The sequence below is a fragment of the Bidens hawaiensis genome, unplaced genomic scaffold (assembly GCF_021521415.1).
Source record: "Bidens hawaiensis isolate Kalapana, Puna unplaced genomic scaffold, B.hawaiensis_p1.1 tig00040566_1, whole genome shotgun sequence".
Lineage (NCBI taxonomy): Eukaryota > Viridiplantae > Streptophyta > Magnoliopsida > Asterales > Asteraceae > Bidens > Bidens hawaiensis.
This window is the reverse complement of record NW_027505666.1, coordinates 37,501-52,500: the sequence shown is the minus strand read 5'-3', so window position 1 is coordinate 52,500 and position 15,000 is coordinate 37,501. Positions and strand designations below refer to the sequence as shown.

Genomic DNA, 15,000 nt, shown 5'->3' with positions numbered 1-15,000 from the left:
CAAAAAGCTTCCCCTCACTTTTCTATTGAAAAATCAAATGTATATTTTCACTCAAAAAAACCAAAATTTATGACAAACGGGATATTCGTTGACTGAGAATTCGTCAATGATTCTTGGATTTGAATCTAAAATTTGGTTTGCCAAACTACATAAGAAAATACAAATTGATACATACTTGATTTATCCTTTTCTTGATTTATTCTTTTGAATCAAAAATCCTTCTCAATTTCCATTATAACAAAAATGATAAGTATATGTAAACCCCAGAACGGAAATTGTTACACGGGTACTAAATTGGCTATTTAGAGTATGTTGCCTATAAATAAAAAAATGAAGGGAATTTTTTGTAACAAAAAAAGGCCCGGCTGGGTATTGACCGGGCCAGGCCAAAAAGGCACTTCGAATAAAATAAAAGTAAGAAGGTCTTCTTTTTTTATCTTTCTATTTTGATCTTTCGAGCATCTTGTTGGTGCATAGATGTCAGTAGTTCATATGTCTAATGTCTGTAATCGAGTCTGTAATATTGTTTGTGTATTTGTTTGTAAAAGCGAAGTTGTTGACAAGTTCGCTTAGGCGAACTTGTTAACCAAGCGAAGTTGTTGACAAGTTCGCCTAGGCGAACTTGTTGAACGAGCGAAGTTAATAGACAACTTCGCCTGAGGCGAAGTTGTCGTGTATTTATACTGTTTACGGGTTAGAGTTTTAGTTGATCGAGTGGTTCAGTTTACGTGTAATTCAGTTAGTCTATTGACGTGAGGTCGAGAGTCTGTAAGTATCTCGGTTCGAGTTATTAATATAATGTGGTTTTGTTCGTATCGTGTTCGTGTGTTTGTGAGATTATATTCTACGTCCGTAACGATCTACACAGGGATTCCGCACCTGTGTATATCGGGATATCTCGTGTGATCCGTCCGGGGAACCTACAATTGGTATCAGAGCTTTTGCTCGATTGTGTGGTTCGGGATATTCACGTGGGTGTAGAATTCGTCTCATTTCGGGTATTCACGGGACGAGTTTGTGGTGTTTTTGCTCATTCTAGCCTCCTACCAGTGTGTTCAAGCCATTAAACCGTCAAAATCGTCCTTAAAATCCGTTTTTCAGATCTGCAGAAAGTTCAAGTTCGTCAGGCGAAGTTGCTGTTCATCAGGCGAAGTTGCTGTCAGGATACGTAGGGTTTCAGCGAAGATATAAGGAGAAGCGAAGTTATTCACAACTTCTCCTACCTCCTCAACTTCTCCTAACTCAGCGAAGTTATCCTCAAGTTCGCCTAGCTCAGCGAAGTTCTAATCAAGTTCGCCTACTTTCTAAGTTCGCTTACCCTAAGCGAAGTTATTCTCAACTTCGCCCAGTCACGCGAATTTAAGAAGAATCCAGCGAAGTTATTACTTAAGCGAAGTTATCCTTAACTTCGCCTATAGTACTGTTTCGAAGAAATTTTTTTTAACTTCGCCTACTCAGAATTTTTCGGGTTTCTTAGTCTTCAAGAAGGATGTCGTCGATCAACATTTCGGAGCTTGTAAAGATGGAAGTTGAAGCGGGGTCAGCTACAAAGGCCCCAAGGTTGCTGAAGGGAACCGACTTTGTTGCGTGGAAGGATCGGTTCATACAGTATGTTAAGTACCAGGATGCGAAAATGTGGGTATGCATCCAAGATGGATATATTCCACCAATCATGGAGTATGAGGGTCGAGACCAAATCAAGAAATACAGTAAAATGGAAGAGGAGGAGAAAAAGATGTATGAAGCCGAGAGCAAGGCTCATGCTGCAATCACAATGGCTCTTCCACAGGAGATCCTCCATATATTCAGAAAGTATACATCAGCTAGAGAGCTTTGGGAAGCTCTTGAAAGCAGATTTGAGGGGAATGTAGGTATTCGAGCGTCAAAGATAAAGTTGCTCAAAACTCAATTTTCAGTCTTTAAGTACTTAAAGAACGAATCTCTGGATAACATTATCACGCGATATTATCATCTAATGACTGAATTGAGTAACTACTCCATTTCATACCGAGAAGAAGAGATTGTGGAAAAACTTCTAGATGCTCTCCCACCAAAATGGGAGATGTATACGGTACTGATGAGGGAAGACAAGGACTTCCCTACTTATGATCTTGAAACCGCTGTCAACAAGCTCAGAACTTTTGAGCTTAATATGGTAAGAAAAGAAACATCTATGGATCAGGTTCAAGATCCAGGCATGTACGGTGCTAAAGTAAACTCCAATACAAGTTCAAAGACTGATTCTGCCGCCTACTACTCGAAGGGTGAGTCGGGTGCCAATTCTTCACAGGAGGGGCATGTGTCAGTAAATTCAAATGGGGATGTTTGCTTTGTTGCGGGTGGATCAAGTGGTACTCAACAGACAGCAAGCCAGAGTAGTGGATCTTCAAGTTCCTCAAGCAATAATTACTCTAAGATGCCAATGAGCGTCAAATCTGCTGAAGAGTAGTTTGGCCTCTATGCTTCATTTATTGCTTCATATGAAAACTATATCCAAGGAAAGGTGGTTGATCCAGCGATGCTAGATGAAGACTATGACCAGATCGATGCTGATGATCTGGAGGAAATGGATTTACAATGGCAGATGGCCATGATAGTGAGGAGAGTGAAGAAGTTTATGAGAAAGACGGGGAGAAAGTTTGTTGGTGGCAGGCCAGGGTTCGACAAGTCTAAGGTGAGGTGCTATAACTGTCAACAAAACGGGCACTTTGCCAAAGATTGCAGAAACGAGCGAGTTGATCGTGGTCAGGGCCGGTCTGCACATCACTCTGGGAGTACTAAAGAAGTCAATGCCATGCTGTCCAGAGAAGCAGGTGAATACAACTGGAACCTGCATTCAAATGAAACTAGTGAGCAGGCAAATATGGCTAAGGTTGAGAATGAAGATTGTGAGAAGATTAACGGAGAAGAGAAAGCTACTGGTAAGGAAAAAGCTTTCATGGCAGATAACAATGATCAAATCTCCGAGGTAAGTTCTAAATCTTTTTGTACTAAATGTGAGAATTTGTCTGAGCAACTTGCTACCATAACTGATCAGTATGTTCGTTTAGATGCTGAATTTAAAACTCTTAAAGAAGATCATCACTTTACGAAAGCAAGAGAAAACAGTTACAAAGTTAAAATAAAAGCGTGTGAAAAAGATGTTAAAAGCTTAAAAACTAAACTTGCTGAAAAAATTGAAGTAATTGATCTAAGTTATGAGGTTTTAGAAGAAAAAACTAAACTGATTGCTGAACGAGAAAAGCAGATTGCTGACCACCAGGTGAAAGTGGTGGAACTGAACAGAAAACTAGAACAGTTCAGAAATTCCTCAGCTATTCTTGATCACCTTGTTAGTGATCAAGGTACCTCTACAAAGAGAGGAGGAATTGGTTATCACGAGGTTCCACCACCGTATAACCACAATTACACTTTTAACCCTAGTGTTCAGAAATCTGTTGATTTTGAAGTTCCTCAGACAGTTCCAATCAAGGTTACGAGTAAAGAACCAAGTGTTAGTAGTGGCGAAACGAGTTCGCCTGTTTCAAGTGAGAAAATTTATGTTACGAGTCCAGTCTCATCGGATTCGGATAAGTTGTCCGAATCAGGTAAGACAAAAGAGAAGGTAGTGTTACCCACTGGTGGAGAAAAAGATAAATCTTCTAAAAAGAATACTCCACTCAACCCATACGTCCCACCTTATGTGAGACGAACGGCTGGTAACACTGCCTCGACATCCAAAACAACCTTTGAAAAGAAAATGGAGTATAGGTGTTGTTTTAGGTGTAATAAGTTAGGACATCTTGTTGCAGATTGTCCTCTGACGCCGAAATTCAGAGGCGTGCGGCCTATCAAAACTGAGCATAAGGCTAATGGTAATTTTAATACTGCTAAAAATGAAAACCCTTCAAAGTTCCAAAATGTAACTAATTCAGGTTTTCACAGAAACAAACCTCAGTTTAACTATGTTAATAACCAAACTGCTAGATATAATACTTTCAATACACATAGGTTTGGAAGGCCTCACACTCAATTTCCAAGGAGATTTTCTAATAGGACTGACAGGAATTATCCAGATGCTAACTTTGGAAAGCAGAAGTACGGGATGTATAGATCCAAGACCAATTGGTCTTGGGTCCCTAGATTCTAATCATTTGCTTTATTGTGCAGGAACAGTTGAACAGGGCTGCCCACAGTCTTTGGATTGTAGATAGCGGCTGTTCCCGGCACATGACGGGTAACAAATATTTGTTACACGACTTAAAACCTGTTCAAGGAGCGAGAGTTAGTTTTGCTGGTGAAAGTGGAGGAAGAATTACTGGAAAAGGAACGGCGTCCAATGGGAAAATGACACTTGAGAATGTGAATTTTGTAGAAGAGCTGAAGCACAATCTGCTGAGTGTGTCGCAGATTTGTGATAAGGAATATACTGTTCATTTCACGAAGAATGAGGCGATCGTGTTGAAGCCTGGTTTTCAGATACCAGACGAGTGGATAGTGATGACAGCTCCACGTGATACAAACACTTATGTGATGGATATGAGGTCTACTGAAATGGCCACGGGAGAATCATGTTTAATGACGAAAGCAAGCGAATCAGAATCCGAACTATGGCACAGGAGAATGGGGCACATTCATCTTCGGAAGATGAACCACATTGTCAGAAATGGGCTTGTGATGGGCGTTCCCTTGAAAAGTTTTAACTTTGAAGACAAATGTATTGCATGCAAGAAGGGAAAGCAACACAAGAAATCCCATCTCACCAAGAAGGTCAACTCTATTGCCAGTACTCTAGAACTGCTTCACATGGATCTCTTTGGTCCAGTGAATGTAAAAAGTCTAGGAGGTACTTCTTACTGCTTGGTGATCACTGATGACTACTCGCGATATTCGTGGGTATATTTTCTGAAATCGAAAGATGAGACGGCTCAAATGGTGAAGAATTTGATTACTAAAGTTGAGAACGTCATGAGTAAAACAGTTAAGTTCATCAGAAGTGACAATGGGACGGGGTTCAAGAATTTTGAGATGGAGATCTTCTGTCTTCAGAAAGGAATTGAACATCAATACAGCGCTCCGTATACTCCGCAACAGAATGGAGTGGCTGAAAGGAAGAACCGAACTTTAATTGAAGGAGCCAGGACTATGCTGGCAGATTAGAAGCTTCCTGTGATGTTCTGGGCTGAAGCGGTTGCTACAGCCTGCTATGTTCTGAATAGAGTGTTAACCGTTAAGAGACTTGGTAAAACGTGTTACGAGCTTATGCATGGGAGGAAGCCCAACTTGAGTGGTCTTGAACCATTCGGGTCCCCTTGTTCGATCTTGAAGACAAACTCTAAATTTGGCGAAGTAGCCGATGAAGGAATCTTAGTCGGTTATGTTGTTGGGACTCCCAACAGACGTGTCTTCAATACTTCGACCTGCAAAGTGGAGGTGGTGTGTAACACTGACATCACAAGTTACCAACCGCCAAAACCTAGCAATGGACCTGCTGAGCTTTTCGACTATGTTAAGCTTTTTAAGTCGTTTAACGTACCGGATTTGGAAATTTCTGAAGAAGAAGAAAGAGCTGCGACGAAGATGATACTCGATGAGGAAGAAAATCTATTGCAAAGACAGCTGATTGATAAGTGTCAACCTTCCTCATCAAACACTATCGGTACCCCTGCTGCCTCTGCTGATGAAGAATTTATCAATCCTTTTCACTCTCAGCCAGAAACAACCATTGATGAGATCTCTTCTAATTTGGAAGATAATTTGCATGTCGCAACTGTTCCGACCACGAGAATTCATAAAGATCACCCTTTGGATAATGTGATTGGTGATGTGTCCTCAGGTGTACAAACGAGAAGGAGCTTGAATGAACATACCTGTGTTTATACAAGCATTAAGGAGACAGGAATAATCGATGAATGCCTGTATACCTGCTTTATAAGCCAGATTGAACCGAAGAATTATCAAATGGCTTTAAAGGACAGCTCGTGGGTCGAGGCCATGCAAGAAGAGTTGGCTCAATTCGAGAAGATGGAAGTTTGGACTTTGGTTGAAAAACCAAAGAATGTGCATGCGATAGGCACAAAATGGGTGTTTAAGTGCAAGAGAGATGATAAGGGGATTATTATCAGAAACAAGGCGAGGCTTGTCGTTAAAGGTTTTAATCAACAAGAGGGGATTGATTATAACGAAGTGTTCGCTCCTGTCGCCAGGTTGGAAGCCATAAGATTGTTTTTGGCGTTTGCTGCTCATGAAAAGATGAAGGTGTTTCAGCTAGATGTGAAGAGTGCGTTTTTGAATGGGAAAGTTGATGAGGTTGTGTATGTTGAGCAACCTCCGGGTTTTCCTGACCCAGACTATCCAGATCACGTGTACAGGTTGAGCAAGGCGTTGTATGGATTACATCAGGCACCTCGTGCCTGGTATGCAACTTTATCGGATTACTTGCTCGAGAATGGTTTTGAAAGAGGGAAAATTGATAGCACGTTGTTCTTCAAAAGAGATGGAAGCGACTTCCTGCTGGTACAAGTCTACGTGGATGACATTATATTTGCTGCATCAAAAGTCTCCATGTGTCAGGAGTTTGAAGCCGTCATGAAGAAAAGGTTTGAAATGAGTGCTATGGGTGAACTAACTTTCTTTCTAGGATTGCAGGTTGATCAGAGGAAGGACGGGATGTTCATTCATCAGACGAAGTATGTTCATGATGTGCTCAAGCGCTTCAAGATGGAGGACAGTTCTCCATATGATACTCCAATCTGCGTCAATCACAAGTTGGGTGCTGAAGTAGACGGTGATGCAGATGTGGACCCAACTCAATATCGGGCAATAATAGGTTCTTTAATGTACTTAACTGCATCTAGGCCTGATACAATGTTTGCTGTTTGTCTTTGTGCACGTTTTCAGGCAAATCCAAAAGAATCTCATTTGAAAGGTGCAAAGAGGATACTGCGGTATCTCAAGGGCAAGCCGAAGCTGGGGTTGTGGTACCCGAGAGGAGGAGACTTGGAGCTGGTCGCTTACACAGATTCTGATTATGGAGGGTGCAATCAGAGTCGAAAGTCAACAACTGGAGGATGTCAGTTTCTTGGTGGCAGATTGGTGTCGTGGCAATGCAAGAAGCAGACTTCAGTCGCAATTTCAACCTGTGAGGCAGAATACATGGCAGCATCCAACTGCTGCTCTCAGGTTCTTTGGATTCAGCAACAGTTGCGCGACTATGGTTTGAATTTCTTACTTACTCCTATTTGCATTGATAACACAGCTGCTATCTCAGTAACTAACAATCCCGTGAAACATAGTAAAACTAAACACATTGACATACGTCATCATTTCATACGGGATTGTGCTGAGAAGAAACTGATAATTCTTGAAAAGGTGGATACGCTTGATAATTTCGCTGATTTATACACTAAAGCGTTTGACAAATCCAGATTTCAAAACCTTATTGAACTGAATGGGATGATCAATCCCGAGTAACCATGCTTATCTTGTGATTTATAAAAAAAAAAACGTCACTAATCGCTTAAAAATATGCCGGTTACATCAGTTTGAAGGACTTGTCTTCGGATATGTTTTGGTCCTCATTTTCTACTTGTAGATTTTGAGGATAGCCATTAACCAGATTACTGATAGTGACCGGGGCGGTTTCTGATGAGTTTTTCATTCTTTCGCTTAAAATTAGTCGATAATACTTAGTTAGAAGGACACATACTAGTATGTGGTCGGTCCAGCTGATCCATTGGATCTTCGGGATAGCCGTTTACCTGAAGACTTTGTTTTGGTCGGGGCGATTAATGTTAAAATTTTGAAAGAAAAAAGAGAAATGAAATTATTTTTCAAGTCTGTTACTTCGTAAGAAGTTCGTTAGCTATGTTAAACGGAAAATTGATCCAACCTTGGAAAATGATAGATATACTAATTCTGTGTGCTTAACTAGTGAAGTTATTAGGCTTAAAAGGCTTTAGGACAGTCATTGTATGTCATGGTAACTTTTTATGGTGCGTAAAAGTATATGTGATACAAACTAAATTTACTTGATTTTACGTGGAAACTCCTTAAGAGTTTTGCATGTCTTCATATATATCTTTCCGAATGATAGGCAGAAAAGCGATTACCCAGTCATACACGAGCCCATGTGTGTTCTGATTCCCGTGAAGATAGCGTCTCAAGATACTGCAGTGATCCAGATTCGGGACTTGCAGTTAATTTCTACTTTGAAGTCTATGTTTATTTAAAAAAAAAAAAAAAAAAAATAGGTCATATATTTGGAGTTATTGAAACATTTTAGAGATGACAAAATATCAAGACTTCTCAATCTTAGAGTAAGAAGAAGAACGGGAACCAGAAGAAGAGTACTTACATGTTTAATCAGACACTATGGGTCGAAGTCAATTCGGGGTGACTTGGGGAAAGCCAAATACGCTTTGAGGATAGATAGGAGGCATCAACATTTCTGAGTTGTTGCCCACTTAAATTTTGAGGCTTAATCGAACCTAACTCGTATCACAGAAACGATGAAAACCACTTTAAGTTATACCTGCTTACAACCTGTCTCTATATGTCATAATACAGCTAAACACGGATCTATGTGACAGACACGTAGTTAGTATGATTCCTGTTCGGATCTTTTCTAAAACGTAGCAGTCCCTATCGAGACTGAAATTTGATCCCTTATACTGTAAATTTTTTAAGTTTTTGTACTTAGATAGTTTTATGATTTTTTAACTGGTTACTTAGACTTGATCGTGTCGTTTAGTACTTCAAGGAAAGTTTTATAACTTAATTGGAAAAATGTTAAACTTATAAGGTTAAATTTTGAAATTTTAGGCGATGTTGTTGAACAGGCGAAGTTGTGGATAACTTCGCCTAGGCGAAGTTATCCGTAACTTCGCCTGTATAACTCAGACCCTATATAAGGATGTCAATCGACATACTGTTCATCACTTTTCAAAAAATCCAGCGAACTTATTCAAACTTATCCGGCGAACATATATCTTTTCCGGCGAACTTGTTATTTCTAACGATTACGTGTTATTTATTCCCGATTTTCGCACCGATTCAAGGTTCGAAATACCATTATATCACATACTCAATGTTCCTTCAAGCGTCTAAATGTTTGTTTTGACCGGTTTCGAACTCTCGGACCATCGGTTTTGAAACCGAGTTTCATAACCTGTGTTTTAACGTGTCGATAAACATACTGTTCGTCAACATGTCCTTAAAACTTGTGTTTAAGAGTTCTTAATCGTCTAAACTAGCCGAATCATCAACTGCACGTTGTTCCATAATTCCTAACTGTCGCCGATTCAGATTCAGGCGAAGTTAGGGTTTAGGCGAAGTTATCCGTAACTTCGCCTGAAGCTTAAGTTCGCCTCAGGCGAAGTTATCCGTAACTTCGCCCGAAGCTTAAGTTCGCCTGAGACGAAGTTATCAGTAACTTCGCCTGAAACTTAAATTCGCCTGAGGCGATGTTGTGATGAAGCGAAGTTAACTTTAACTTCGCCTAGATCATTTTTACTTAATATTAATTAGACGAACTTAAAGCTGAAGCGAAGTTGTTCCCAACTTCGCCTCAACTTTAACTTCGCCTATACAGAGTTTATCACAACTTCGCTCATGGTAACAAAGCGAACTTGTGCTATGTCTTTGTGTCGTTCTAACTTGGTTAGTTTGTTGCAGATATGGCTGCGGTAGCTGATGCTGGAGGTGCAGGAGGAGACGATGGTGATAACCAACGTCAATTCTTCCCGGGTCACAATATGTACATTACACTTGACCCGGAGGCGAGCGGGGTGGACGATTACCGCGAGATCATAACGTTCCTCCTACGCTCGAGGATTTTTCATGCCATAACAAACACTCTGCCGATATCTCTGCCGAATATCGAAGACTTCTGGCAGACGGTCGAATACGACTGCCGTGTTGAGCCCCCGGTCATGAGAGCGACGGTGAACAATCAACAAGTTCAGTTCAATTCTGAACAGATCCGGGTGGCATTAAGGTTTGGTGAAGAGACTAGGGATGACCCTACAGAGTTCGTAGCTCCGTTCCGTGATGGAGCGTTTCTCCGAATGGGCTACTCTGGTCCATTAGGAGATACCCAGAGGAGGAAGGGTTTCCTTATAGATCAGTGGCGCTTCCTCATGCACGTTATGATAGTTTGCATGTCTGGGAGGAAGGCGGGCACGGATGGTATGGGTGCGACCATGCAGTCTGCAATGACTGCACTGACCTATAACAAACGTTATAGCTTCAGTCAAATGGTCTTCTACGAGATTGACAGGCAAAGAAGGGCGATGTCTCGGGAGCGGTTCATTATGTACCCACGGTTCATCCAGATGATATTGAACCATGTCGCTCCGACTCTACCTCAGAGACGCCCGATAAGATACGTGGAATCTGTGAGCAAACGTATCTTTGCTCAATGCCGCACGTCGAGTGCGAGGAGCAACCCTGAACGTCATCCCAGGCATACTCCACTGTTTGGGTTTTTAATCAACCCAGAGTATGTTCCTGCTGGTGGGGACGAGTTCAGAGATCCTCAACCGCGACATGCGAGAGCAACTCAAGCTGTTCCTGCTCCTGCTGTGCCTGTTGTGTCTGCTGCTGAGGATATTGATCTTGACACTGTTTTTGGAGGTCAAGGTTATTTTGATATGGATCACGTTGAAGAGGTGCAGGTCTCGGCTGTACAGGGTTCGGGTGTAAGTGTTACTAGAGCAGCAACTTCGATAGCTGACTCAGATTTGGATGAGATTATGGATGAGGGGAGACGGTTGATGGTGTCTCGAGAGAGAACGTTTGGGAAAAGAAAGAGAACGGAAGATGATGATGAGTCGGAAGAGGAAGAAGACATACATAAGCTAATAAGAAGATCAAGACGGGAGAGGACAGGTGCTGGCATGGGAGCTGGAGAGACTTCAAGGACTGTACGATTTGCTCCGGCCGCACTGTCTGGTATGTCCATTGTTCCTTCTTCTGTACAGGTGACAAGTACAAGCGCTGCGGATGTTCCCGTGGTGGCTACATCAGCTGCTGGCACTCCTTCCATCACTGCTATCCAGACGTCGACTCCGGAGATCGTGTCTCTACCGCCTCCAACGCTTACTCAGTCGGTGGTAGCTGCACGTTTTGTGGAGTCAACGGTCGTTACTGCTGCAGGGTTATCAGGTATGGTACCACCTGCGGTTACGCCTGCTTCTGGTGTCTCGCCTTCGCCTACTTCAGATTCAGAGAGAATAGCCTCACTAGAGCGGATCGTGGCAGAGCAATCGAAGACTATTCAAAGCCTAGTGGAAGCAAATCAACTACAGGCATCCCTCCTGGTTGAGCATGGGAAAGTTATAGATGCCTTGAAGGAGTTCTTGGCATCTCAGGGGGAGATGAGCTGTAAGGGCGACGAGCTCAGAACGAAGAAGAGAAATGACAAAGACGATGATCCCAATGCGTCGAAAGATGCAGGTGGTGAGCTGCCAAGAACTTCTCAAGCTCTTGGTACTTCCACAACTGAGGGGGAGTCTACCGACGCGGCTGGTGGTGATGATGTAGTGTTGGTGGAGGATGACGTGATTGATGCGTTGAAGGAGCTGGACGATGACATGTTCAGCGATGATGTGTTATTTGATGAAGATGTGCTGCCGAGTGATATGATTGAGAAGATCGGTGAGCAGATTGTGATTGAAGATGGGATAGAAGAGGGGGAGATAGTAGAAGAAGACGTTGAACACGAGATCCCTGATGTTGAGAAGGCCGACATGGGTGCTGAGATAGATGAGACTGAGTGGGAGGAGCAGCCTAGGTGGAAGGAAGGCTGTGCTCATTGGTTTATTAAGACCAAGAAGCCTGCTGTTCCAGCCATGTTCAAGAAGAGTTATAACATCAAAGGCTATGCTGAGTCGAAGAAGGGAATTATCTGTTGGATTTATGATGAACAGATGAAGCTGTTTGTGGTGAAGCGTTATGATGGTATTCAATACTTCAAAAGAATGTTGAGGTCTCTCAATACGTTGCCGGAATGTGAGGTGAAGGATTTGGCCAGGTTGGGCCTGATAAATAGAAGTGACAACAACATGGCAAGAGTGATTGAGAAGATTGTGTGGAAAGAAAGCATAAAAGAAAAGAAGTTTGAATTATTAAAGCCACAGAAGGGAAAGCTCGTGGAGGATACAGAAAGGGGATTGAGAGCAGATGGCAAGCCATGGATGGTGATGAAGTACAAACCGATCCGATGCATCAAGGAGGTTCCAATGAAGAATATGCCTCAAGATGTGTTGAAGAATCTAAAATGGTGGTACGTTGATTGCCAGACTGCTGAAGCCGTGATGGAAGATGAGGATGAACAAGAGATCCTTAGAGTTTACGATCCGATGCATCTTGTAAACTTATCGCAAGCTGATCTGAAGATGCTCAACGAGAAAAAGATCTTTTATATTCCAGCTTGGAAGGATGAAGCAAGAAAGTATCAACGAGTTGTGACGGTATGTGTTAGAGAAGGAGTGCACGCTTGAAGATACAGGATTACGAGACAAGAGCTGAAAGATCAAGATATGAAGCTACTGCCAAGGGGGAGTCTGTTGGTGCATAGATGTCAGTAGTTCATATGTCTAATGTCTGTAATCGAGTCTGTAATATTGTTTGTGTATTTGTTTGTAAAAGCGAAGTTGTTGACAAGTTCGCTTAGGCGAACTTGTTAACCAAGCGAAGTTGTTGACAAGTTCGCCTAGGCGAACTTGTTGAACGAGCGAAGTTAATAGACAACTTCGCCTGAGGCGAAGTTGTCGTGTATTTATACTGTTTACGGGTTAGAGTTTTAGTTGATCGAGTGGTTCAGTTTACGTGTAATTCAGTTAGTCTATTGACGTGAGGTCGAGAGTCTGTAAGTATCTCGGTTCGAGTTATTAATATAACGTGGTTTTGTTCGTATCGTGTTTGTGTGTTTGTGAGATTATATTCTACGTCCGTAACGATCTACACAGGGATTCCGCACCTGTGTATATCGGGATATCTCGTGTGATCCGTCCGGGGAACCTACACATCTAAATGGAATTGTTAATTCTATAATAACAATAAAGAATGTGAAAGAAATACTTAATTTAATCCTTACTTGATGTGTAATGTAACATAGTAATTATCTTTTTCAATTGGGAGAGATGGCTGAGTGGACGAAAGCGGCGGATTGCTAATCCGTTGTACGAGTTATTCGTACCGAGGGTTCGAATCCCTCTCTTTCCGTTGATGACTTTCTATTTTTTTTCTAGTTAAGTGTGTGGAATAGCTAAAAGAAAATAAAAATATGAAGAAAATTGTAAAATAAAGCAAGAAAAACAATTTATTCTTCACGTCCAGGATTACGTCCTGGATCATTGGATAGGAATCCAAAGAAGAAGAGAGAAACAAAGAATATTACTACTGTGTAAACGAAAAGTTTGAGAGTAAGCATTACACAACCTCCAAGATCATTTTTTGAAAAAGAAAAACGAGAGAAAAGAAAAGATAATAGATCCTCCATTTTTATATCACATATCTTATTTTGACACCAAGAAATCAATTCTAAAATAGAAAAGAATGTTCAGAAATTCAAATGAAGTTGTGAAGTTGAAATTTTTCAAAAGAGTCTTTGATTACCAGAAATCACTTTCATACCCCCAATTAGATGTTGTAACAGAGGGACAAATAGTCAATTTTGAAAGAACTTATTGTCAACCTCTTTCAGATATGAATCTATCTGATTCAGAAGGGAAGAACTTGTATCAGTATCTCAATTTCAATTCAAACATGGGTTTGATTCACACTCCATGTTCTGAGAAATCTTTACCATCCGAAAAGAGGAAAAAACGGAGTCTTTGTCTAAAAAAATGCGTTGAGAAAGGGCAGATGTATAGAACTTTTCAACGAGATAGTGCTTATTCAACTCTCTCAAAATGGAATCTATTCCAAATCCATAAGAGAAAAAGATGGCTTTTCCAGGATGAAATGCAAATTGGATTCATGGAACAGGAGAAGGATTTCCCATTCTTTAGCCGGAAAGATATGTGGCCATGAAAGGCGAAGGAAGGCTGGAATGCCAACAGGCGTCTATTATTGAATTCACCCTCTTCATTCTCTATAGGGTCCCAAACCTTTCTTCAACATAGGTGACAAGGAGCGAGGCCGCGATGGAAGAGATCAAACACGGGAATAAGAAGTAATTCCATTACCTTTTTTGTCATTTTTATAGAGGGGGATGGAGAAAGTGGACAAAACAGACTCGCATTTCTCATCGAACAAATACAGGAAAAGAATCATATTGAAAACGCTCCTAACCCAAGCCCTTCCTTCGTAGAGCCATGTATTGTAAGTGATCCGAACCTGCCCGGAGCGAGCCCCCATAGAGGCAAGTGAAGTTGGTGAGCCGTATGATGGGCAACTATCTCCTGCGGTTCGGAGAGGACTCAGCTGTTAGTTAGTACCCCCTTGGTTTCGGGGTGGACCCTTTCACTCTATTTTATTATATACGTTTAGTGAAAAGAATGTTTTTTGATACACCTAGGACATGGATTCTTTATGAACCAATGGATCGTGACAAGTCGTTACTACTAGCAATGACTTCCTCTTTCATTACTTCATTCTTTTCATATCCCTCTCCTTTGTTCTCAGTTACTCATCAAATGGCACTCAGTTCATATCTTTAATTTAAGTTCGATCATTGACAAGGTTCAAAGAAAGGGTGGGCTATTGATAAAGAATCGATTCCAAACCACAATGCTAGCAGATGGCGGGAGTTCCGCCTAGAAGAAAGACACAAAGGGGATAGAATGCCTTTCTTCTCTCAAGATATTTCTTAAAAAGAGGTGGTATTAGTTTTGAAAAGAAAAGAAGGCCACCGCTTATCCAATTCATTGCCAATTGCAGCAGCAGACTCGAACCGATCGTTTTGAGTGAAGGCCAATATGGGCAAAAGGTTTTAAGTTGTCAACCGCAGACGGGGCTAAGCTTTAGCGCGAATTCAAAGTCGGGAACCAAGCTAAGGATTCATGATTAGCGCAA

At 41.5% G+C, this 15,000-nt stretch overlaps 1 non-coding gene across 1 annotated transcript; it reads left to right on the top strand.

Annotated features, from left to right (window-relative positions):
• The first annotated feature begins 13,118 nt into the window (after positions 1-13,118).
• On the top strand, positions 13,119-13,206 carry TRNAS-GCU (transfer RNA serine (anticodon GCU)). The gene has a single exon. It is a non-coding gene; the product is annotated as a tRNA-Ser (tRNA).
• The last annotated feature ends 1,794 nt before the right edge of the window (positions 13,207-15,000 follow it).